Below are 26,083 nucleotides of genomic sequence, written 5' to 3' on the forward strand. Positions count from 1 at the left end.
GCTTACAGTCTAAGGAGACCAGTGACCTGTGAAGGGTGGGGAGAGGGAAATGTATACACTTCTCATGAAATGGTTTATACAAATGTAGAGATTTTTCCACTCCTGAATCCTGGCCATCATTTGTTAGGAGTTTTCTTGTAGGCATTTCAGCATACGTGAGTCTTGAGAAGGAGTTTAAAGGCAAAGAAGGTCGTGGCCTTATCGACTGGTTCAAAAAGGGAGGGTACTCTCTGTCAAAGGGATAGCATAGAAGAAAGCACTACATGTTTGAGAGAGAAGTAGAAAGGTGGAAAGTCAAGGCTGGAATAGCTGACAAAGTGAATGGAGCAGAGGGGAATGAAATAAGGGCTAAATGTAGATAAATAAGGAGAGGAAGAACTGTGAGGGGGCCTTGGAAAAGCTCAAGAAACCTCAATTTGACACCACAGAGAACAGGAGTCAATGGAGGGATTCAAGAAGAATGGATGATATGAATGGTCAGAATGACAGCCAGACAGAGTAGCTTAGATTCAGCATTTTATGTAGATTGTGGTCAGTCAGAGAGGGTGTTGTGAGTGTCCGAGAGGCCGAAGAGGTAGCAGTAGGAAAGACAGGAGCTGATGAGGACTGGAACAAGACTTTTAGTGGTGCAGGCAAAAAGAAGCAGTCAGTATTAGAAATGTAATGGAGGAACAGTGTCAGGATTTGAACACAACTGGAATATGAGATATTAGGGGGAGGAGTCAAAGAACACATCCAAGTCGTGGGCCTGAGTGACAGGGAAGATGGTGGTGTCATCAACAGTGACAGAGATGTCAGTGTGAGACACTTAAGGGAATGCTGAACAGCACCAATGCAATCTGACTGAAGTTAATGGGTTTGTAGCCATGTAACTGAGAGAAGTTGCCCTGCATTTTTCAAAATTAGCAAGTACTTAACCATGTGATTTCAATAACTGTAGTCTCAACCACGCACTTCTTATTCCCATGTCCTCAGAAACTGAAATAATGGGCATCAGACCCTTTTTAGGTAAATGTGTGAAAGCAAGGGCAGAATTGTGTCCATTTTATAAATAAAGACTTTCGTTTTGCTTTTGGCACCCTTATGTTTTTCTGTTTATTCACCCTATTCATGGTTTTCATTTGTAGCCTTTTGGATGATAAATGTAAAAATAAATATACCATCCTATGATCAGCTCCCAGAAACCTGAGTGCAGAGTTCTTTTGACTTAGGGAGGAAAACCCCAAGGTAACTTAATGCCAACATGTTGAATTCTACTTCAAGAAATACTTGCTTTGCTACTCGTTAAGGTCCTGCTGTGCTAGCTGCAATACATGGTATTTCAATTGGTGTGGGGAGTATGTTAAATGTGAAGTGTATACGTCAGCTTACTTGTGTCAGGGATGGTGAGACAGGGACTGTCATATACTATAAGCACTTAGTCTTAGTGCAAAGGGCCCCAATCTGGTAGTCCTCTAGGAGCCAGTGCAGTAAATAATAATAATTTTATTGTGACGTGGACTGTTATTCTAAACATTTCTCTTGCTGTGGGATTTTATAGTAAATGGGAGCATCATAAATAAGATGCAATTTAATGGTTCTGCTTGTGATAGACACTCTACTCTGTTCAATATGATGAATTCAGTGCAAGATGACCTGGTGTCAGGACCTGTTCCTGACAGATGCTGAGCACCCAAAACTCCCAGTGAGTTTACAGCCTCAGGTGCTCAGCATCGGGCCGCAAGTGAGGGCAGAGTTGGGACCATAGTCTATTAGGAGCAGTACTTGATTGAGGTTTGAATTCAGCAAATAGTCATTAGCTAAATACCTCAGCAGCGAGTCAGATGATAGCCAAGGTTAGGTAATAAAATCTGGTGGTGTTTACCTCCTAGGTATGACTAGTTTTTTAGTTTTGTTTTTTTCTTCTGGGGGTCTGTGCCTTCTTCCCAAATACCCCTAAATGCCATTTCTTCTTCCTCAGTGTTCCACCTTCCTAATTCTCTCTTTCTTTCATCCCTTTCCATGCACATATGTCCTGTATTCTCTGCCCTTTGTCATCTTAACTAAAAGTTATAGTTCCATAAACACACACACACACACACAAAACCCTCTGTCTTGGCCTGATTTTCCTTTCACACCAATAAGGCCTCTTTGTCTCCTTCATTCTGCTAATCTTTCCTTTTGAAGTCCTCAGCTTTCCCTTAATAGCAATGTGTTTAGATGGGTTGTAGCAATGCAAGATGGACTTTGAAAAAAACCTAGTCAGAGCAAGATTTGCCATGACAGAAATGTCAGTCAAAAGATGTTTGATCTGACAGCATTTTTAATCTCATGAATTGTGGGAAAGGTACTTTTGAAGAGGAGGCCAGAAAATCATTCAATAAGGTAAATATTATGAATTTTATTACTTTTTTCCCCTCAGTAATTTTCTACTTATTTTGATGCTATGCCAAGGCAACCTGGAAAGGGGAGGACTATAACAGCCTAGGTTAGAGTACTTGGTGCTTGGTTTTATTGTATTTGTTGCTTTGTAAGTGGCCTTTGCCACAGTTAACAGAAAATACCATTTGCAAACACAGGATTCAGAATTCCACAAAGCTATGGCCTATTCAATCCAATTAATAGTGATTTGTCATTCATTAAGGGACCTTTATCATACTATTTAATTCCCTGCCAAAAAATGTTGTTCAATGGGAATTAAGGCTCAGTATATATCAGTGGCTTATGGCTATAGAAATCATGAGAATACTATAGATATCAAAATAACCATTTAAATCCAGCAGATTAAAAATTAATATTAAATTTAGAAACTCAAATATTTGGAAGTACAAAAGTGAACAAAGAATCCAAACCACTTTACCTCTGTCCCTGTAGAGAAACCAAACTCCTATCATGATTTCTTTATTCCTTTCATTCCTAATTTGTAAAAAAAAATTTTTTTTTGGATCAAGGACTTTTTCCAAGGATATTAAGGCTACAGACTTCTTAAATATGGATGTCTCTCTATGCTGATAAATAGACCATACCACTGCCTTTCCCCCTAAATTATAATGGTACTCATGGAATTAATGGATTCCATGATTTCCCATCTTTTCTTGAACCGCAGGGACTTTCTCTTTTTCTCCTCCAAAGACCTACCTGCCATCACCTTGCGGGGAAGATGTCAACCACGTGTCATCTATGAGTGTGAAAATTTTGCTATCCATTGCTTACTGATGGTGTTTGAAAGATTCTGCTTATGTGGGAGATGACGAAGGTTCCTGTTGACACTTGCCTCCTCTAGATAGGCAGTGTTGATGCTGGAGAAAATTCTTTGGTTGCCTGCCTCCCAAGGGACCCATGTAGAAGAGAGTTTAGAATATTCTATTACTGATGGAGTACATCAGCATCTAGGCACTCTCTAGGACAAAATTACTGCTGCAAGGAAGGGGAGGTGTGGTACTTCAATTCAGGAACATAGAGGTGGAGGAGAGGAGCCTGGAGAAACTCTCTAATCATCCAGAAACAACTTTAGGGGATGTCCCTTTTAGCAGGACTGTATTTTCCCAGGAATGTGTTGGTTCAGGACCTAGGGGAGGAATATTGGTACTTCTGACACAGCCATTAAGTCCAAAGGCCATTTTCTGAAGAGAGTGCTCAAGGAAGAACATTCCATACTCTCTTTGGTAGGTATAGGAGAAAGGGGAAGGAGTAGCTATTTGAGTTATTTAGAAGATAAGAATACAGCAATGAGAGTGTTATGGGTGGAGATGGCAAGCTGTAATTTTTTCCCAACCGCTTTTCCCAGTCACCATGACAATCCTCCCTAGCAGACTCTCCTTTGCCTTGAAGCCTACAAAAAACTTGACAATGCCTAGGCTGCTGGTGTACTGAGACTACAGACTATCATGCTGACCAATATTGTCTCATTGTTTCCTTGTACTTCCCTATCAGTCTGTTTGTATCCATCTGTTATCTCTTGTCTTACACTTAGATTGTTCTGGGGAAAGGACTGTCTTTTGTTCTGTTTTTATACAGAGCCTAGAACACTGGGGTTCTGGTCCATGCCGGGGGGGCTTCTGGGCACTGATAATATAAATAATTAATAATAACAATTGCTTTTATGTTTTAAAGACTGGCTCTTGGCTAAAGACTTACATTTTCCCCTTCTTTTTGATGAAAGCTCTAATATCCCCACTACTAATTCAGCACTGTTGAAATATCTGCCAAATCCTGAGTATTATGATGTTCCTAAAACACCAGTGAAAAATTTCCCAGTTATGCCCTTTCTTGTCTCAGAACAGATCTTAGCTCACCAAGATCTCATACAAAATTTAAAGTGGAAATGACCTTTGTGATGTGAGCAGGTGCCTAAAGCAGGCATATAATGGGAAGCAAATCTTAAACTTAACTGTGGCCAGCACCTCTCAGTGTTACTGCAAATGTCAACCAATGAGTGTACCAACAAAAAAGAGGTGTTCAAAGCAACTTTTTGCAGAAACAAATACAAACAAGACGGTGTAGCAAAAACAGAACTATAAAGCTTTGTCATATCATGGGACCTTTCAGGGAAAAGTGCTAATTTCATGGGGACTTTTAGGAAAATGTGCCAATTTCATGGAAATTCAAGTGGAAAAGATATGCTGGAAAATTTTATTTGGGGTCTACAAAGGCTATAATGACTGAAAAGATTTATATAAGCCTAGTAATTATTCAAATTATACTTTTTACTCGTGCATATTAGTCACTTCATTATCATGCTGCAGACATGCAGAAAAGTGATGTATGGCCCCATGTATGGAGGGCTTTAAACTAGGTTCACCGGGGGAAGAAGACCAACGCCCTGAGGTAAGTGGGATACCGGGAGGAAGCACGAGCAGAAGAGCACAAGACGGGCGGGCTCCTGCCTCATATTGAGAAAGCGGGATGATCAGTGGGTTATCTCAAGTGCCTATACACAAATGCAAGAAGGCTGGGAAACAAGCAGGGAGAACTGGAGGTCCTGGCACAGTCAAGGAATTATGACGTGATTGGAATAACAGAGACTTGGTGGGATAACTCACATGACTGGAGTACTGTCATGGATGGATATAAACTGTTCAGGAAGGACCGACAGGGCAGAAAAGGTGGGGGAGTTGCACTGTATGTAAGAGAGCAGAATGACTGCTCAGAGCTCAGGTGTGAAACTGCAGAAAAACCTGAGAGTCTCTGGATTAAGTTTAGAAGCGTGAGCAACAAGGGTGATGTCGTGGTGGGAATCTGCTATAGACCACCAGACCAGGGGGATGAGGTGGACAAGGCTTTCTTCCATCAACTAATGGAAGTTACTAGATCGCAGGCCCTGGTTCTCACGGGAGACTTCAATCACCCTGATATCTGCTGGGAGAGCAATACAGCGGTGCACAGACAATCCAGGAAGTTTTTGGAAAGTGTAGGGGACAATTTCCTGGTGCAAGTGCTGGAGGAACCAACTAGGGGCAGAGCTCTTCTTGACCTGCTGCTCACAAACATGGAAGAATTAGTAGGGGAAGCAAAAGTGGATGGGAACCTGGGAGGCAGTGACCATGAGATGGTTGAGTTCAGGATCCTGACAAAAGGAAGAAAGGAGAGCAGCAGAATACGGACCCTGGACTTCAGAAAAGCAGACTTTGACTCCCTCAGGGAACTGATGGGCAGGATCCCCTGGGAGAATAACATGAAGGGGAAAAGAGTCCAGGAGAGCTGGCTGTATTTTAAAGAATCCTTATTGAGGTTACAGGAACAAACCATCCTGATGCGTCGAAAGAATGGTAAATATGGAAGGCGACCAGTTTGACTTATCAGTGAAATCCTTGCTGATCTTAAACACAAAAAAGGAGATTACAAGAAGTGGAAGATTGGACAAATGACCAAGGAGGAGTATAAAAATATTGCTCGGGCATTCAGGAGTGAAATCAGGAAGGCCAAATCACACTTGGAGTTGCAGCTAGCAAGAGATGTTAAGAGTAACGAGAAGGTTTTCTTCAGGTATGTTAGCAACAAGAAGAAAGTCAAGGAAAGTGTGGGCCCCTTACTGAATGAGGGAGGCAACCTAGTGATAGAGGATGTGGAAAAAGCTAATGTACTCAATGCTTTTTTTGCCTCTGTCTTCATGAACAAGGTCAGCTCCCAGACTACTGCACTGGGCAGCACAGTATGGGAAGGAGGTGACCAGCCCTCTGTGGAGAAAGAAGGGGTTTGGAGCTATTTAGAAAAGCTGGATGTGCACAAGTCCATGGGGCCGGATGCGCTGCATCCGAGAGTGCTAAAGGAGTTGGCGGATGTGATTGCAGAGCCATTGGCCATTATCTTTGAAAACTCATGGTGATCGGGGGAGGTCCCGGACGACTGGAAAAAGGCTAATGTAGTGTCCACCTTTAAAAAAGGGAGGAAAGAGGATCCTGGGAACTTCAGGCCAGTCAGCCTCACCTCAGTCCCTGGAAAAATCATGGAGCAGGTCCTCAAGGAATCAATTCTGAAGCACTTAGAGGAGAGTAAAGTGATCAGGAATAGTCAGCATGGATTCACCAAGGGCAAGTCATGCCTGACTAATCTAATTGCCTTCTATGACAAGATAACTGGCTCTGTGCGGGAGGGGAAAGCAGTGGACATGTTGTTCCTTGACTTTAGCAAAGCTTTTGATACAGTCTCCCACTGTGTTCTTGCCAGCAAGTTAAAGAAGTATGGGCTGGAAGAATGGACTATAAGGTGGATAGAAAGCTAGCTAGATCGTTGGGCTCAATGGGTAGCGATCAATGGCTCCATGTCTAATTGGCAGCCGGTATCAAGTGGAGTGCCCCAAGGGTCGGTCCTGAGGCCAGTTTTGTTCAATATCTTCATTAATGGTCTGGAGGATGGTGTGGATTGCACCCTCAGCAAGTTTGCAGATGGCACTAAACTGGGAGGAGTGGTAGATACACTTGAAGGGTAGGGATAGGATACAGAGGGCCCTACACCAATTAGAGGATTGGGCCAAAAGAAATCTGATGAGGTTGAACAAGGACAAGTGCAGAGTCCTGCACTTAGGACGGAAGAATCCCATGCACTGCTACAGACTAGGGATCAAATGGCTAGGCAGCAGTTCTGCAGAAAAGGACCTAGGGGTTACAGTGGACAAGAAGCTGGATATGAGTCATCAGTGTGCCCTTGTTGCCAAGAAGGCTAACAACATTTTGGGATGTATTAATATGGGCATTGCCAGCAGATTGAGGGACGTGATCGTTCCCCTCTATTCAATATTGGTGAGGCCTCATCTGGAGTACTGTGTCCAGTTTTGGCCCCACGCTACAAGAAGGATGTGGAAAAATTGGAAAGCGTCCAGCGGAGGGCAACAAAAATGATTAGGGGACTGGATCACGTGACTTATGAGGAGAGGCTGAGGGAACTGGGATTATTTGGTCTGCAGAAGAGAAGAATGAGGGAGGATTTGATAGCTGCTTTCAGCTACTTGAAAGGGGGTTCCAAAGAGGATGAATTTAGACTGTTCTAAGTAGCAGATGACAAAACAAGGAGTAATGGTCTCAAGTTGCAGTGGGGGAGGTTTAGGTTGGATATTGGGAAAAACTTTTTCACTAGGAGGCTGGTGAAGCGCTGGAATGCGGTATCTAGGGAGGTGGTGGAATCTCCTTCTTTTGAGGTTTTTAAGGTCATTCTTGACAAAGCCCTGGCTGGGATGATTTAATTGGGGATTGGTCCTGCTTTGAGCAGGGGGTTGGACTAAATGACCCTCCTGAGGTTCCTTCCAACTCTGATATTCTATGATTCTATGTATAATCAAATGCAGAGTTAAGTCTAGAGCTGGTGTAAAAATGGATTCTTAAAACAGTTTCTTTTAGAGTTCTTTGTAGACTTGAATAGTCCAGCCTCTTTGTTTTAGCCCGGAAGTATCAGGGTCATCCTGAGTTTAGATGTCTAGACCATGTGAATAACAAGTGTGGTTGATTATTTCAATGGACTATCTGAAGCTGAGCCTTCTCTTTTTGCTGCTTGAGGTTTATGGGGGGCATGGGCTGAGCAGACTATATAAAAGTAGCACATTCAGCCAGTGGTGGGAACAGTTCACTCTTGAATCTGAAACTAACATAAACTAAAGGGGTATCAGAAGAATAGATAGATTTTCACTGATTTACCTGAGTTATCTGCTATAATGCAATCAGTGAGAAGGTTAATAATATAACATCTAAACTGTAAAAGAACAGAAACTTTGGAATTGGGACCCATCTCGTTGAAAATTTCACTCACTCCTAACTTAAAGTCTTGTCTGTTTCTGATGGTGAATGTTAGTAGCTGAACAACAGAACTTTATTTTAAAACTGTTTTCCATAAATACAGTAGTGATGACTGCATATTGCTCTACTAGGAAGCAGTAAGATGAGGATTGCTTGCATCGCTCTCCGTAGTAAGGATTGATTCAGGAGGCAGTGTTCAGATTTGGCTTAGAGTTTGAGACTGAACTGAGAATAGTGGGTGTGGGTCCAGATTTGGCAGTGCTAAAGTCTCACAAACAGTCATGATATGTGTTCAGCACCAAACTGTAGAAATCTGCAGCTGAGCCTTATCCATAACATCAGGCCTCTCGAGTCAAAATCTCCATGTTATTGCAAGGTTTTGGCTGCATCTAAATTGGAACCACAAAATAGTCCCCATTTAGATGTGGATCTGACCCAGCGCTAGAACAGTAGAGTTGGAATAGGAGCTGCCGATCTTAATTATATCCACCACTCGCCCATACCCTGAGTGCATTGACATTTGGATTTGAGGGTCCATTCTTATACTTCTTCTGATTAACCACTCTGTCTTTATTTACACTTGATAAAATATGGCAAGAAAGTTGTCAAGCCACAAACCAAGAAAAGCTCCATGACTGTTACAACAGCATGCTAGCACAGCTTAAAAGAAACAAACACACGAACAAAAAACCCAAAATGACAGTTTTGTTAACTCAGCTGTCCCAAAAGTGGTTTGAGAAGCAGTTCCACAAGAAGATAAGGAGATGGAACTTAACATGGATACAGGATAAAAATAAACTCTGTAGTGTCCCTTATACAAAATACTTAATAGAGAGGCAGCTCATTATAGAGCTGTAAATTTAAAAGACAGTTTTATTGACTTAAAGAATAAGTCCAGCAAAAGATTAAACATGATCTTGGAGAAGTCCAGTGTAGTTTAGTGGAAGATCAAAGAGTTCCATTAACAGTGCAGCTGGAGGTAAAATATATGTCCTAAAGGTTTATGTAGCTCTGATGAGGGCCCCCTGGGTAACTGGAAGAGACTGAGAAGATGAAAACTACAGAAGGTGATAAGAGAGGGGGAGGTGGATGGGCAATTATTTCTGATCTAGAAGGAAGAGGTAGAACAAATTATTCTAATGGTAGTTTCTCAGGAGCACACTCTGAATACCAAGCTGATTGCTATAACTGAATGTAAATGTAAAGCTCTTGACAGTGAGCTTTCCTTCACGACAGACGTGTCAAGATTAAAAACATCAAAACCATCTATAGATCCTCCATAGTAATTGGTCAACATTTTAAAAGGTTGGAAAAGTTCCATCAAAACTTTTTTCATTTAAATGAGAAAACGAGGGGAATTAGTGAACATCATTTGTTTTTCAAGTAAAAATGCATGGGAAGAAGAGCAGTGTTGTTGTAGCTGTGTTGGTCCCACGATATTAGAGAGACAAGGTAGATGAGGTATTATATTTTATTGGACATACTTCTGTTGGTGAGAGAGACAAGCTTTCGAGCTTACACTGACCTGAAGAAGAGCTTGAAAGCTTGTCTCTCACATCAACAAAAGTTGGTCCAATAAAAGATACTACCTATCCCACCTTGTCTCTGGGAAGAAGAGCGTCATGCAGTAAGTAGTACATGTCAGTGGAAATATCAAGAAGGTGAAGAAATGCTCATCAACTCAGGAAGCAGTGAAGGCATAGGAGAAGCCGCTGTGGAGATAAGTCTTGAGCCAGCTGATGGAACAGATCATGGATGCTTGCCAAAACTATAATATAATAATATGCATAGCACTCCTAATGCTTTCTATCAATAGGTCTCAAAGCACTTTTAGAAAGGAGGGATAAGGGTTGTATAATTTTCTCCCCTTACAGATGGGAAAACAGAGGGGAAGTGCCTTGCCCAAGACATGCCACGAGTTATTGACTGAGCTTGAAAGAGTATTCAGGCCTCCTGAGTCCAGGACTGCACTGCCTCCCTCCAGCATACTGCATGCTGTCTTCTAGAATCCAGGTGGCAGCAGAACGATGAAGGGAAACTGTTCTTTTGGGAAAGGACTGTATCTGCATATTTATTGGCATAGAGTCTTTCATAACAGGGCCCAGTCATGACTGGGGCCTCACAACATATTAAATACAGACATATTAAATAACAATAACAAGCAAATCAGTTAACACTGTTATACCAAATGGTTCCTTCATGTAATAATAAGGAGCAAATGTGGTTCAACAGCCAGGGAGTGGGGATATAAACAGAAGTCAGCATGTTGGTAAAACCACTGAGAATTCTGCAGTCACCTTTACAGTCATGAAATGTGTATATACTCTGTCTAATCCAGTGGAACCAATGACTACTGGTTACTGAGGACTTGGCTTGAAACGCTGACAGTTACATCACACCTACTGGGAAATGGATATGCATCATCAATATAGCTCACCATTAATGTGGGTTGGGTGAAATCATTGAACAGGTCAGGTGCTATGAATGTGACCTTATATGAATATAAGTTTCATTCAGCCCAGAGTAGAATAGAACAGACTGCCTTTGCAACAAGAATTTTTTTTTTTCATTTAAATCTGCTGAAGAGAAATAACTGACACCAGCAATGTTAAACTGAATAAGTTTAACTGAATCAGTAGGTTCAGGATCCTCACATCAGCTCTGTGTTTGCTTTGCCTGGCTATAAACAGTAATTTTTGTGCAAAATATCAGTAGCTTTCTTTATTCCAGTATGATGTTCCAGAGGATAGAATTACAATGCACCAGGTTTTGTTTATTAGCAGGAATAGGCCCTTCAGCAAATTAGTCATGTACAATACAGCTACTTTTCTTCCTTGAGGGGTCAGAGCCTTAGGTCCCGTGTCAAATTGTACAGTAGACAAATTCTGAAGTTGAACCAATTTTATTTCTAGTTCACAAATTACTTGATTGAGTCAAATGCAGTCATGAGGTGGAAAAGTGGCGATAGATGAGTATGTTAAATGCACTTTAAAGAAAAGTGCCCCAAGAAAGCTGTGAAGATGTGTTCAGCTGAATAATATCAGATTTCCCGTGAAAAGGGTAGCCACTGATATGCTCGAGAGCTACTGCTAACAGAATCATGATTAGTGCAGCCTATTTGCACCCCATGTAAAGTCAGCTTTCCAGGATCCTGGAGAAGAAGCTAGTAGTATTTTAGCAAGGTCTGATGCTTTGTTATTTGTATTTTATTTGCAAATAGACTTTAAATTTAGCCCTTTTCCAGAGGATAATAGATCAGAAATACCCACTAAGAGAGGGGAGGACACTGACAGCTTCATTTCTCCCCGCTGATCAACTGAAAGTTATGCTCAGTGTGCCAATAGAGAAAGGAGAGATACTTAAACCTGGTAATGCACCAGGTAATTACCTAAGTTTACTAGAAAAAACTGAATGGGAACCCTTTGCTGGCTAGTAGGATTTCACTGTGAGATATTAGTTCAAGAACTGTCTCTGAAACTTGAAGGATTATAAAGTCTATCTAGAGTTCTTCTTCAGAGAGGCTACTGAGTTCAGCTAATGGTAATTTATTGGTTTTAGTTCTAGAGGTGTACTCTTCAGAAATGTGTACATGTAAGGCTGTGTACTAAGTCCATGTAAATCAGTGTAATTCGGCTCTGATTTACACCAACTGGTGATCTGGCCCATAACATCTGCAGTCATTGTTGGAAGAGTTAAAATGTTAGCATGAATGTGACCTGACCATATCTCCAAGGCTTTGTTATGGAGACACAGTTAGATCTCGTCCACACTACACATCTTAGCTGTGCTGCAAGCAGCTAAAGTTGAATTGTAGATGGGACCGGTCTAGTACAGTAGTATGAGTCAGATACTCCTCTGGTGTAAATCAGAGGAATTCCATTAACTTGAATGGAGCAATGCTGATTTACACCAGATAAGAATCTGGCCCTATGTTTGTTAATACAACATGAAAATGCGAGTGAAGGATCAGATCATCAGCTGGTGTAAATTGGTATAGCTCTATTGAAATCATTGGAGCTTCGCTGATTTACAGCAGCTGAGCATCTGGGGACTGTAGTGTTCTATTATTGAGCTTTAGTGGATAATTAAGTATGAGGAGGTGGTGCACCATATACAGTTTTTCTTTGTAGTAGAAAAACAGGATATTGTTGAATTTTTAATAAGAAGTCATTCTTGGTGTGCAAATTCCATTATTTAGTGTGAGAATGTGTAAAGCATGAGTGAATCAATCTCATGGTCTTTATTTTAAATGGCGTTAGTTATCAAAGCATTTTCTGTAGTTCACTGCATGCTTTAAATAAGCAGGAATTGTAAAGGTATTATATGTTATGGAAGGGTTAAGAAGTGAAAGCTAAAGAGCCTGAAGTGTCATTGTTTTAGTACCAGCAGTGTTATGTCTCTTCTGCAGTGCATAAAGAAAAAAAGAAATGCTGACAAGAAAAAAATATAACACTTTAAAAACTTTCCCAAGTCTTAGGAATGTACTTTTACATTTGTGCCAGTTACAGTAATTAGTAAACTTGTTCTTAATAGTGTTGTTAAAATGTATTTTTTCACACTTTCTCTGACTTTGACACTGCTGCTTTTGAAACTTCATTTTGCACTTTGTTCCATTGTTCTTTAATCTGCTGCACTTTGCATTTAGTATCACTGAAATTTCGTACTTACTATGTCAATAACATCTGGCAAAATTGCCACCTATTAAGAGTAAGTGTTCTTTTTTCTCCTGTGAGAAATGTGATGGTGTATTATATTGGTTTCCCTTGAGAGGCTAAGGAGACAATTTTAAAGCAGATAAATGCATTAAAGAAATAACCTGAACTACAAGAGAAGGTTAACGAAAGTCAGAAACTTTTTTTTAACCTTTTTTTTCTTTGTTATAAGCATTTGGGGAGTGACAAAATAGTTCAGTTATGCAATCTTCTGCACATTTGGATGTATGCTGCCTTTCACCATGCTGCTGCAGGATATGTTGTGTTCTCATAGGCTTTTATCTGCATCAATATTTTTTCTGCCCGTGTTGGATAGGTGTCAGCTCAATGATGAGTTGCATCCCGCGTGCTTGTAAGTTGTATGCTGTCAGATGGTTATAAAAACATGAATAGAAAAGGAGTACTTGTGGCACCTTAGAGACTAACCAATTTATTTGAGCATAAGCTTTCGTGAGCTACAGCTCACGGTTGGCAACGTTGTTTCTGGCCACGTGTAGGGGTGCAAACGGGATACATGATCCCTCCGTTTGTTTTTCAGTTCGGTGATCAAGCACAATTCTGTTTCTTATGCTCCAGGTTACTGCTGATGGCAGAACTATGCTCCCCAGAGGAGACTGGATGGTTTGTGAGTGGGTTCATGACACAAAGTCCTTGTGCCCTGCCCAGCAGAGCTGTAAAAGTCTGATAGTCTCCCCCAGAACATCAGGCAGTATCATGCCTGCCTTAGGTGTAGTGCCTCTAAGGATTAGAGTGAGGCAATCTCTTCCCACACGTCTTGAGGCTGTGCCTTAAAGGCATGGTCTAGATTTTAATGCATGTAACATTTCCTCTAAATATAAAAAATAAGTGTTACTTGCAGTCCATATATCCAAGTTCCCTAAAAAACTAAAGAAGATATTTTGATTTACAGAACATCCATGTAGGAGTCTCTTCTCCCTTTGCTTTGGGGGTATAGTCTGGTCCGTGTAAGTGTCAAAATGAGGCTGAACTGCCAGGTCTGTTGCATGGAGCTGAAGGGTAAGATGTGGAAAACCTTCGTAGGGGAATTCTGCAATGTTCTTCACACCGTGAGGCTGATTTTCATATCGCCACATTTCATAGCCGCGAGGGAATGTGAGCTGGAAACTGTTTGTTGGAGGGGGTTTAGCACCTGACTCGGAGACCAAAAAGTCAGTGGGAATCTTTCAGTTGATTTCAGTGGGCTTGGATCAGGTTTGTGGTGAGCAGATATGTGAATTGTATGGACTGACCTCAAAACCTTGAGGGATAGGAATATAATGAGCTGAGACATAGTTGTGTGGGATTCTGGCACCCTTCTGGATTAGGGAAAAGAATTTTGTCTCTTCATACCCCCATGTCCGTTCCCTGCTCTGCAAACTCTGTTAGGTCTAGCTTTGCACAGGGGATGTAAATTTCCTTCCCAGCTACATGCACAACTCTAATTTCACAACGAGAGTTATGCATGCGTTGCATCAAGGAGAAAACAGACTGGCTCTGAACTCTGCAGAATGTATCTGTCCCCATGGAAAGCAACATAACAACTAGCCTACAAGAAACTGATTTTTTTTCTTTTTAATTGGCACATTGGACTATAACAGTTGGCCTAAACTGCGCCTACTGTTACCAGGTAAATCGATGTATTACATCTTCCAACTCCTTCTACATATGTGTGTGAAACTCCAGTATATAAATGGCTTGATCCAGTGCTTTTGAGTTCAACAGGAATTTTGCTTGAGTAAGGAATGTAGGATTGGGCCCAAATGACTATATAAGAGTGTGCCAAGTACTCCTTTATATGAAAGTATTGCTGAATATATCCGATCTGCTGAAATATTGTAATATTGAAACAATATTTCAGTTTTGCTATTTGGCTTCAGTACAAACCACTTCTTGTTTTTCGCAATTTACACAGAATATTTATAAGGGAATTTACTTCATTATAAACATACCCAGATGATGTGAAAGTGCCTAAACTTTGAATGTCTGTCTTAGAAGACATAGAAACAGCAGAAGAAACAGCAGCACATTTTAACATTGTCACGGTTTTCTTTCTTCTACATATACAATTAAGGCTCAAATATTTGCATCTGAATTGATCCTGAATTATAATCTGAAGTTTACATACCACTGATTACAGATAATGAGGCAGTGAAGAACAACAATTGTATGTCTTCTCCCATATTTCTCCTTTTTTAAAATGTCCCCCTCTTCATTCTTTATTGGTTACAACTTAACGTACTTTCCCTGACATGAATACATTTGTTTCCTATAAAATTGCTCCTTTGACAGTATTAATTTTAACATAATTTTAAAGCACAAAGGATTATTCTGAACGATACACAGATAAGGACCTAATGAGCACAAACATCAATCAAACAGCTCATGTGTTGTCCTGTGTCATCCAACTGGATAATGTAGGCCTTGTAGTTAGCCTTCTTTGTATTACTGAAGTTGCTTCTAATTTCTTAATTTAGAAAAGATGTCTCACTGATTTCTATTGAAAATCGAGAATTTACATCAGTGGTTTCTAAACTCTTTCCAGCCAGGAGCTCAGTAGGGAGCTGTAGCCTGTTGCACAAAAAGAACCAGCCTCCAACAACAATTTTTCAGTACAAGGCAAATTATGGTATCTTATATAGGACCTGATTGTCCAACCCTTACTCCCCTTGACTTCCATGGGACCACTCATAGCGCACAATACTACTCAGCTTGGGTGAGGGTATAACAATGTGGCCCAACTAGGGGAAACTGCTTTTGGATGATTACTGTTGTCTGTCTTCTTCTTTTCCAAGTTATCCATGTCCTATTGTCTCTCTCCCTTTTTCTTTTGTTTTGGGTCTCTCTGAGCCTCTCTGTTTTTCTCGTAAGGTGTTTTTTTTTGTTTTGGTTTGGTTTTTTTCAGATTCAAGTTAGTGCCTGGAAAGTCAAACTGTAAACCTCTTGCTTTGAAGCCTTTTATCCGTGATGCAGACCATAGCCATAGAATCATAGAATATCAGGGTTGGAAGGGACCTCAAGAGGTCATCTAGTCCAACCCCCTGCTCAAAGCAGGACCAATCCCCACCTAAATCATCCCAGCCAAGCCTTTGTCAAGCCTGACCTTAAAAACTTCAAAGGAAGGCGATTCCACCACCTCCCTAGGTAATGCATTCCAGTGCTTCACCATCCTCCTAGTGAAAAAGTTTTTCCTAATATCCAACCTAAACCTCCCCCACTGCAACTTGAGACCATTGTTCCTCCTTCTGTCACCTGCTACCACTGAGAACAGTCTAGATCCATACTCTTTGGAACCCCTTTTCAGGTAGTTGAAAGCAGCTATCAAATTCCCCATCATTCTTCTCTTCTGCAGACTAAACAATCCCAGTTCCCTCAGCCTCTCCTCATAAGTCACATGTTCCAGTCCCCTAATAATTTTTGTTGCCCTCCTCTGGACGCTTTCCAATTTTTCCACATCCTTTTTCTAGTGTGGGGCCCAATACTGGACACAGTTCTCCAGATGAGGCCTCACCAATGTCGAATAGAGGGGAACGATCACGTCCTTCGATCTGCTGGCAATGCCTCTACTTATACATCCCAAAATGCCATTGGCTTTCTTGGGAACAAGAGCACACTGTTGACTCATATCCAGCTTCTCGTCCACTGTAACCCCAAGGTCCTTTTTGCAGAACTGCTGCCTAGCCGCTCAGTCCCTAATCTGTAGAAGTGCATGCAATTCTTCCGTCCTAAGTGCAGGACTTTGCACTTGTCTTTGTTGAACCTCATCAGATTTATTTTGGCCCAATCCTCCAATTCGTCTAGGGCCCTCTGTATCTTATCCCTACCCTCCAGTGTATCTACCACTCCTCCCAGTTTAGTGTCATCTGCAAACTTGCTAAGGGTGCAATCCACGCCATCCTCCAGATCATTAGTGAAGATATTGCACAAAACTGGCCCCAGAACCGACCCTTGGGGCACTCCACTTGATACCGGCTGCCAATTAGACATCGAGCCATTGATCACTACCCATTGACCTTGACAATCTAGCCAGCTTTCTATCCACCTTATAGTGCATTCATCCAGCCCATACTTCTTTAACTTGCTGGCAAGAATACTGTGGCATGACTTGCCCTTGGTGAATCCATGCTGACTATTCCTGATCACTTTACTCTCCTCTAAGTGCTTCAGAATTGATTCCTTGAGGACCTGCTCCATGATTTTTCCAGGGACTGAGGTGAGGCTGACTGGCTTGTAGTTTCACAGATCCTCCTTCCTCCCTTTTTTAAAGATGGGCACTACATTAGCCTTTTTCCAGTCTTCCAGGGCTTCCCCCGATCGCCATGAGTTTTCAAAGATAATGGCCAATGGCTCTGCAATCACATCCGCCAACTCCTTTAGCACTCTCGGATGAAGCGCATCCGGCCCCATGGACTTGTGCTCATCCAGTTTTTCTAAATAGTCTGGAACCACTTCTTTCTCCACAGAGGGCTGGCCACCTCGTCCCCATGCTGTGCTGCCCAGTGCAGTAGTCTGGGAGCTGACCTTGTTAGTGAAGACAGAGGCAAAAAAAACATTGAGTACATTAGCTTTTTCCACATCCTCTGTCATTAGGTTGCCTCCCTCATTCAGTAAGGGGCCCACACTTTCCTTGACTTTCTTCTTGTTGCTAACATACCTGAAGAAAACTTTCTTGTTACTCTTAACATCTCTTGCTAGCTGCAACTCCAAGTGTGATCTGGCCTTCCTGATTTCACTCCTGAATGCCCGAGCAATATTTTTATACTCCTCCCTGGTCATTTGTCCAATCTTTCATTTTTTGTGAGCTTCTTTTTTGTGTTTAAGATCAGCAAGGATTTCACTGTTAAGCCAAGCTGGCTGCCTCCCATATTTACTGTTCTTTCTACACATTGGGATGGTTTATCCCTGTAACCTCAATAAGGATTCTTTAAAATACAGCCAGCTCTCCTGGACTCCTTTCCCCCTCATGTTATTCTCCCAGGGGATCCTGCCCATCAGTTCCCTGAGTAAGTCAAAGTCTGCTTTTCTGAAGTCCAGCTTCTGTATTCTGCTGCTCTCCTTTCTTCCCTGTGTCAGGATCCTGAACTTGACCATCTCATAGAATCATAGAATATCAGGGTTGGAAGGGACCTCAGGAGGTCATCTAGTCCAACCCCCTGCTCAAAGCAGAACCAATGCCCAATTAAATCATCCCAGCCAGGGCTTTGTCAAGCCTGACCTTAAAAACATCTAAGAGAGGAGATTCTACCACCTCCCTAGGTAATGCATTCCAGTGTTTCACCAGCCTCCGAGTGAAAAAGTTTTTCCTAATATCCAACCTAAACCTCCCCCACTGCAACTTGAGACCATTACTCCTTGTCCTGTCCTCTTCTACCACTGAGAATAGTTTAGAACCATCCTCTTTGGAACCACCTCTCAGGTAGTTGAAAGCAGCTATCAAATCCCCCCTTATTCTTCTCTTCTGCAGACTAAACAATCTCAGTTCCCTCAGCCTCTCCTCATAAGTCATGTGTTCCAGACCCCTAATCATTTTTGTTGCCCTTCGCTGGATTCTCTCCAATTTATCCACATCCTTCTTGTAGTGTGGGGCCCAAAACTGGACACAGTACTCCAAATGAGGCCTCACCAATGTCGAATAGAGGGGAACGATCACGTCCCTCGATCTGCTGGCTATGCTCCTACTTATACATCCCAAAATGCCATTGGCCTTCTTGGCAACAAGGGCACACTGTTGACTCATATCCAGCTTCTCATCCACTGTAACCCGTAGGTCCTTTTCCGCAGAACTGCTGCCTGGCCATTCGGTCCCTAGTCTGTAGCGGTGCATTGGGTTCTTCCGTCCTAAGTGCTGGACTCTGCACTTGCCCTTGTTGAACCTCATCAGATTTCTTTTGGCCCAATCCTCTAATTTGTCCAGGTCCCTTCTTATCCTGAACTCAACCATCTCATGGTCACTGCCTCCCAGGTTCCCATCCTCTTTTGCTTCCCCTACTAATAGTTTGTGAGCAGCAGGTCAAGAAGAGCTCTGCCCCTGGTTGGTTCCTCCAGCACTTGCACCAGGAAATTGTCCCCTACACTTTCCAAAAACTTCCTGGATTGTCTGTGCACCATTCATGAAGTGTGGGGGAGTCCGGGCCCTGCACCCCCTTCTTGGGATTCACCGTGACTCTCAGCCAGCCAGTAAAATGGAAGGTTTATTGGATAATAGCAGCACAGTCTAAAACAAAGCTTATGGGTACAACCAGGACCCCTCAGTCAAGTCCTTCTGGGGGGAAGGGAGCTTAGACCCCAGCCTTGGGTTTCCCTGTGTTCCACCACACAGCCCGAAACTGAAACTTTCTGCAGCCCCTCCTCCCCCGGGCTCCGTCCCCCTTCCGGGACAGGAGGCCACCCGATTTCCCTGCTCTCCAACCCTCTAGCTATCACCTTGCACGGGGGAAGGGCCCAGGCCATCAGCCGCCAGGAAACAGGGCGCTTGCTACTCTCTGCGTCCAGACCCCTGCACACACCTGCCCTCCAGGGCTCTGCAATGACCATACACCCCCCATCCCACCACGCAGACACTCAAGAACTGCTCAGGAGAAACCGAGGCACCCCCACAGTACTCAGAGAAAACATCAAGAACAGTCTCACTTTGTCACACACCACTGTATTGCTCTCCCAGCAGATATCAGGGTGATTGAAGTCTCCCATGAGAACGAGGGCCTGCGATCTAGTAACTTCCGTTAGTTGCCGGAAGAAAGCCTCGTTCACCTCATCCCCCTGGTCCAGTGGTCTATTGCAGAGTCCCACCATGACATCACCCTTGTTGCTCACACTTCTAAACTTAATCCAGAGACTCTCAGGTTTTTCTGCAGTTTCATACTGGAGCTCTGAGCAGTCATACTGCTCTCTTACATACGGTGCAACTCCCCCACCTTTTCTGCCCTGCTGGTCCTTCCTGAACAGTTTATATCCATCCATGACAGTACTCCAGTCATGTGAGTTATCCCACCAAGTCTCTGTTATTCCAATCACATCATAATTCCTTGACTATGCCAGGATTTCCAGTTCTCCCTGCTTGTTTCCCAGCCTTCTTGCATTTGTGTATAGGCACTTGAGATAACTTGCTGTTTGTCCTGCTTTCTTAGTATGAGGCCGGAGCCCTCCCCTCTTGTGCTCTCCTGCTCGTCTTCCTCCCGGTATCCCACTTACCCACTTACCTCAGGGCTTTGGTCTCCTTCCCCTGGTGAACCTAGTTTAAAGCCCTCCTCACTAGGTTAGCCAGCCTGCTTACGAAGATGCTCTTCCCTCTCTTTGTTAGGTGGAGCCCATCTCTGCCTAGCACTCCTCCTTCTTGGAACACCATCCCATGGTCAAAGAATCCAAAGCCTTCTCTCCGACACCACCTGTGTAGCCATTCGTTGACTTCCACGATTTGACGGTCTCTACCCAGACCTTTTCCTTCCACGGGGAGGATGGACGAGAACACCACTTGTGCCTCAAACTCCTTATATCCTTCTTCCCAGAGCCATGTAGTCTGCAGTGATCCTCTCAAGGTCATTCTTGGCAGTATCATTGGTGCCCACATGGAGAAGCAGGAAGGGATAGCGATCCGAGGGCTTGATGAGTCTCGGCAGTCTCTCCGTCACATCGTGAATCCTAGCTCCTGGCAAGCAGCGGACTTCTTGGTTTTCCTGGTCGGGGCGGCAGATAGATGACTTAGTCCCCCTGAGGAGAGAGTCCCCGACCACCACCACCCGCCTCCTTCTCTTGAGAGCGGTGGTCGTGGAACCCCCATCCCTAGGACAGTGCATCTCATGCCTTCCAATTGGCAGAGTCTCCTTCTATAACCTTCCCTCAGATGTATCATCTAGTCCACTCTCCGCCTTAGTACCTGTGGAGAGAATATGAAAATGGTTGCTTACCTGTATCTGTGTTGCTGGTACATGGACACTCCCCTTTCTTCTTCTGGAGGTCACATGCTGCCAAATTTCTTCACCGTCCTCCTGTCCCCACTGTGCAGCCTGCTCTGAATCTTCAGAACGTTGTGCCTGTAGAAGCATATCCTGACATCTGTCCAGGAAATCTTCAGTTTCTCTTATGCAACGCAGGGTCAATACCTGTTGCTCCAGACCTTCTCTTCCAATATGGAGACCAGCTTGCACTTTGTACAGACAAAGTCGCTTCTGTCCTGCGGAAGAAAGATAAACGTGGCACATTCAGTGCAGGTCACAACAGCTGAACACTCCCCATCCATATTACCTTCCTTCTACGAGCTTCCTCGGGAGTTGTAGTAACTACTCAGAGAAGCCGGCAAGATGTAGGCCTCAGTGGGCTCTCCCCAGGCAAACTCCCAGGCAAACTCCCTCTTTTAGCCTCTCTCTTTGCTGTTTGTGCTCAGCTGGTTCGCAGCTGACTGCCTTTTTATAACAGTCAGGCCCACTCAAGGCTCACCTGGAACAAAGCACTCCCAATTCACACTTTTCAAACAATCAATCAAGCACACGGTCAAACTGTCCCCACAACAGACACTCAGATACTCACCAACACAGCCCCCCTAATGCAGCACTTAGTGTACCTCCTCTCAGACAGATCACAGGCAAACTCCCTCTGTTAGCCTCTCTGCTGTTTGCCACTCTCGTAGAGTATTTAAAAAAGCATCAGATTATAGGCAGAGAATACTCGGAGGGATTACCATCCCTGCTTATCTAAGTGAGTAGAGGGAAATATGGAGCAGAGAAGGAAGAGGGGAACATAAGAATGGCCATATTGGGTCAGACCAAAGGTCCATCTAGGCCAATATCCTGTCTTCCCACAGTGTCCAATGCCAGGTGCTTCAGAGGGAATGAACCAAACAGATAATCATCAAGTGATCCATCTCCTGTCACCCATTCCCAGCTTCTGGCAAACAGAGGCTTGGGACACCATCCCTGCCTATCCTGGCTAGTAGCCATTGATGGATACTCCATGAACTTATCTAGTTCTTTTTTGAACCCCGTTATAGTCTTGGCCTTCACAACATCCTCTGGCAAAGAGTTCCACAGGTTGACTGTCTGTTGTGTGAGGAAATACTTCCTTTTGTTTGTTTTTAAACCTGCTGCCTATTAATTTCATTTGGTGACCCCTAGTTCTTGTGTTTATGAGAGGGAGTTAATAGGACTTCCTTATTTACTTTCTCCATGCCAGTCATGATTTTATAGACCTCTATCATATCCCCCCTTAGTCATCTCTTTTCCAAGCTGAAAAGTCCCAGTCTTATTAAGCTCTCCTCATATGGAAGCTGCTCCATACTGCTAGTCATTTTTTTGCCCTTTTCCTATAACTTTTCCAATTCCAGTATATCTTTTTTTTTTTAGATGAGGTGACCACATCTTCCCACAGTATTCAAGATAGGGCAATATGATATTTTCTATCTTATTATCTCTCTCTTTCTTAATGATTCCCAATAATCTGTTCTCTTTTTCGATTTGCTGCTGCACAGTGAGTGGAGGTTTTCAGAGAACTATCCCCAGTGACTCCAAGATCTTTCTTGAGTGGTAACAACTAACTTAGATCTCATCATTTTATATGTGTAGTTGGGATTATGTTTTCCAATGTGCATTATTTTGAATTTATCAACATTGAATTTCATCTGCCATTTTGTTGCCCAGTCACCCAGTTTTGAGAGATCCTTTTGTAGCTCTTTGCAATCTGCCTGGGACTTAACTATCTTGAGTAGTTTTGTATCATCTGCAAATTTTGCCTCCTCACTGTTTACCCCTTTTTCCAGATAATTTATGAATATGTTGAATAGGCATGGTTCCAGTACGGACCCCTAGGGGACACCACTATTTACCTCTCTCCATTCTGAAAACTGACCATTTATTCCTCCTCTTTGTTTCCTTCAGTTACCAATCCATGAGAGGACCTTCCCTCTTATCCCATGACAGCTTACTTTGCTTAAGAGCCTTTGGTGAGGGACCTTGTCAAAGGCTTTCTGAAAATCTAAGTACACTATATCCACTGGATCCCCCTTCTCCACATGCTTGTTGACCCCCTCCAAGAATTCTAGTAGATTGGTGAGGCATGATTTCCCTTTAGAATAACCATGTAGATTTTTCCGGACACGATTTCCTTTTACAAAAACAGAAAGGCGAATGGGGCTTCTCACAGGGGCAGGCATCTTCCCACAAAGATTTGATTGGAGCCATGAGGGGTAGATTCAAATGATCAGAGAACCAGATGCAGTTTCATGTGTTTAGTGTTATCACTAATCAGCCCCATTTGAAAAATTGCATATAAATCTGTCACAACCTTTTCTCCAATAAACTTGATAGCAAAACAATTTTCAAAGTTTAATACAAAAAAATTAAGATCTCTTAAAATTGCCCCAATTCAATAAACATTTTGCAAACATGAAAACAGGCATGTTTCAACTAAAAAGGATTTTGTTGTGAATATGCTGGCTTCTCCCACTTTGTGGATTACGGAGGACACATGTAGCTTCTGCTTTGACCCTGGTAGGCAGCTAAACCATGCAGTTATTATACAGTTTCTATCATCACACATCTTTGCTATTAACCTTTAGGTTTAAATGTTAAAATAGAACTCTTATTTAATCAATTAAAAAATAGCAATAATTACTGGAGTGATAATGGAAACAGAATGTTGACAAACAAAAATTCTAAGTACCTCAACATCTAATGGTGCTATTAAATATTAAAACACCAAGAATGATTTTTTTTTAAAAAAAAAGCATAGAAATAAATCACAGACAAATGTGCCTATGCTAAAACTTAATAGAACTAACAAACAATAAAAGCAAAACTGAAACCTGTCTACGTACCTGCTTCAGCAAACAGCTAAGCACATGCTTAATTTTAAACACATAAGTGATCTCTTCCCTATTCTTCAGAGGCTTGATCCTCCATATTTCCAAGCACTCTGGCCCAAATCCTCCAATGCATGTAAAAGCATATTTAATATTAGGTATGGGAGTAGTTCCGTTAAAGACAATGCCTAATGTTAAGCATGTGCTGAAATGTTTTACAGTATCAGGTAAGTCAGCTCAGCACCTTGCAGCATCAAGCCCCTGATCATTTAAATCACACGCATAAGTCTCATAGGCCCTGATATGCTTATATTTTATTGAAGCCAATCAGTACTATTTTTAATTGAGATCTTCATTGGTCACAATGAACTGTTTAGCTGTCTTACATCTAGTGAATGGCCATGTAGAATGTTTAAGCAACTCTGGCTTTGCCTCAATCCCTTGATTTCGCTAGTCATTTATTACCGGTCCTCTAAAGCCTTATTTAATTATACTTTTTTTTTCTTTCAGTGACCTCAATAGACCCTAATAGGAAGCTCAAATAATACAGTATATGTATAACAGCATTTCAGCCAGGGAGGAAGAAGAGAACCTGACTACCAAACCAGAAGGGAAAACTGCTGCACACCAGCCTGGTTATTAGACACAGAGAAGATGTCTTTGCCATCCCTCATGGTAAGCAGGTGGGCAGATAGAATATATGATCATTAATTTTCCTTGTATCTTATCAATAATTAATACTTCTCATGTATATTCTCTCCTGTGTAGGGTGTTATACCCTGGTCATCATTGTAGTTTCTGAGCACTTGTGCATTAAGCCATGTAACTACACATCCCTCAGTGTTTGTTCTAGCATCCTGTCCTCAGAGAAGTGTGAGCAGTGAAGTGTCTTGTTTTGGGATTTTTTTAATAGTAGTGTGTCTATATATACATGTTGCTTTATGTTTGTTAGAGAAAACAAGGTCAAAGAAACATAGCTCCCACATCCCTGTTTTTCAACATACTTTGCATGTGCTATGTAGAATGCATGTATGACACCATGAACACTTAGAGCACTATGTACAATACTTCTTAGATGCTTAGTTTGACATATTTATTTTAATGTTACTCTACACTAATAATGGGCTAGACTGTTTCATGTGTGGCAACCCGTGTGCCACCCTTCAGGCAGCTGTAAATCTGGCTGAAAATGCCCAACAGACAATTCCCTTGGTGTAGGGAAACTCTCCGCTGGGCATTACTCAGCTACATCTGGGTCTACACCTCTGACTCCATCCCAGCTGTGGGAAAGGGGCAGGGAGGGGGCACAGCTGCTACACTATACCTATCCACCCCGGCACAGGGTACATTAAGGACCCATGCTAATGTTGTAATTTAGAGCAGCCTGGCAACAGCTCTAAGTGGTGTCAGGGCCAGTGCTGGTCTTTAGAATCAGGACAACCAAACAGGCTCTCTGGTGCCTCATTCTCACCCTTCTGGGCCAAACTGAGCTCTGGCACAGGAGAGAATCTAACTTTGGTGATTTTTTTTTTTTAATGATGGACTGGCCCTTATTCCAGCACATGCTACTTACAGATGCAGTGCAGAGTAGGATACATTCCATTCGGCTGCAAGTGGCTGAACTCCTTTGATTTCTTGTTTCATATCAGATTAAGTGACTGGAAACCATTTGATATTCCTTTTCAGTTTTCAGAAGAAACTGGTTTATGGTTAAATCTTGTCCATATAGAAAGATCCATATATACGCTAATGCACATACTGCTTTTAGGTGTGATTATCTCCAATCTCAAATCTGAGATATAGTTAGTTCTGGTCACTTGGATAGGTGACATCCTAGGAAAATGCAGGAAGTAGAGATTTTGGTGACTGAATAGGTGGTACTCTTCCCTTTCTGTAGGGGGCGCTTGTTACTGAAGCATTGACACTAAGTAGGGACAGTATGACATTGGATATACCATTTTTTGAATGAGACATAAAACCAAGGTCCTGACTCCTTGTGGTAACTGAAAGAGCACAGGGCATTGAAGTATTGCCTGAGTAAATTCTGGTTAATTAGGGTAACTGCATTCAGCGTACTTAGAACATCCCTTTTGCAGCTTCATTTGGAGAATTTATTCTTTGTGAAATCTCTTCTGCATTCTATCTTGTTTCAGACTGGCTGGCGTATTCTGCTGCAGAGGTAGCTGCATTTCAGTGGTGGGGTGAATAACGTCTGTGTATATAATTTGGAATGCACTGTGGGATCCTAAATAAATGTAATATTTTTACATAAACAGTGTTGTTTGTTGTTGTTTTTTTTAAAATAGATCAGTATCTTATATGCATCTGTATGTTAACATCACCTGGTTAGGTGCTACTCCCAGGGCAAACCACAGGCTGAG

At 42.4% G+C, this 26,083-nt stretch overlaps 1 long non-coding RNA gene across 1 annotated transcript in view; it reads left to right on the forward strand.

The window, feature by feature from the left end:
* Positions 1 to 26,083, forward strand: part of LOC311521867 — an 88,423-nt gene that overhangs the window by 30,167 nt on the left and 32,173 nt on the right. The window contains exon 3 of the long non-coding RNA XR_014711987.1: positions 24,213 to 24,377. This is a non-coding gene — a long non-coding RNA (uncharacterized lncRNA). The remainder of the gene's footprint in view (positions 1 to 24,212; positions 24,378 to 26,083) is intronic.

Source organism: Lepidochelys olivacea (genome assembly GCF_965140295.1).
Source record: "Lepidochelys olivacea isolate rLepOli2 genome assembly, chromosome: 6".
NCBI classification, from domain to species: domain Eukaryota; kingdom Metazoa; phylum Chordata; order Testudines; family Cheloniidae; genus Lepidochelys; species Lepidochelys olivacea.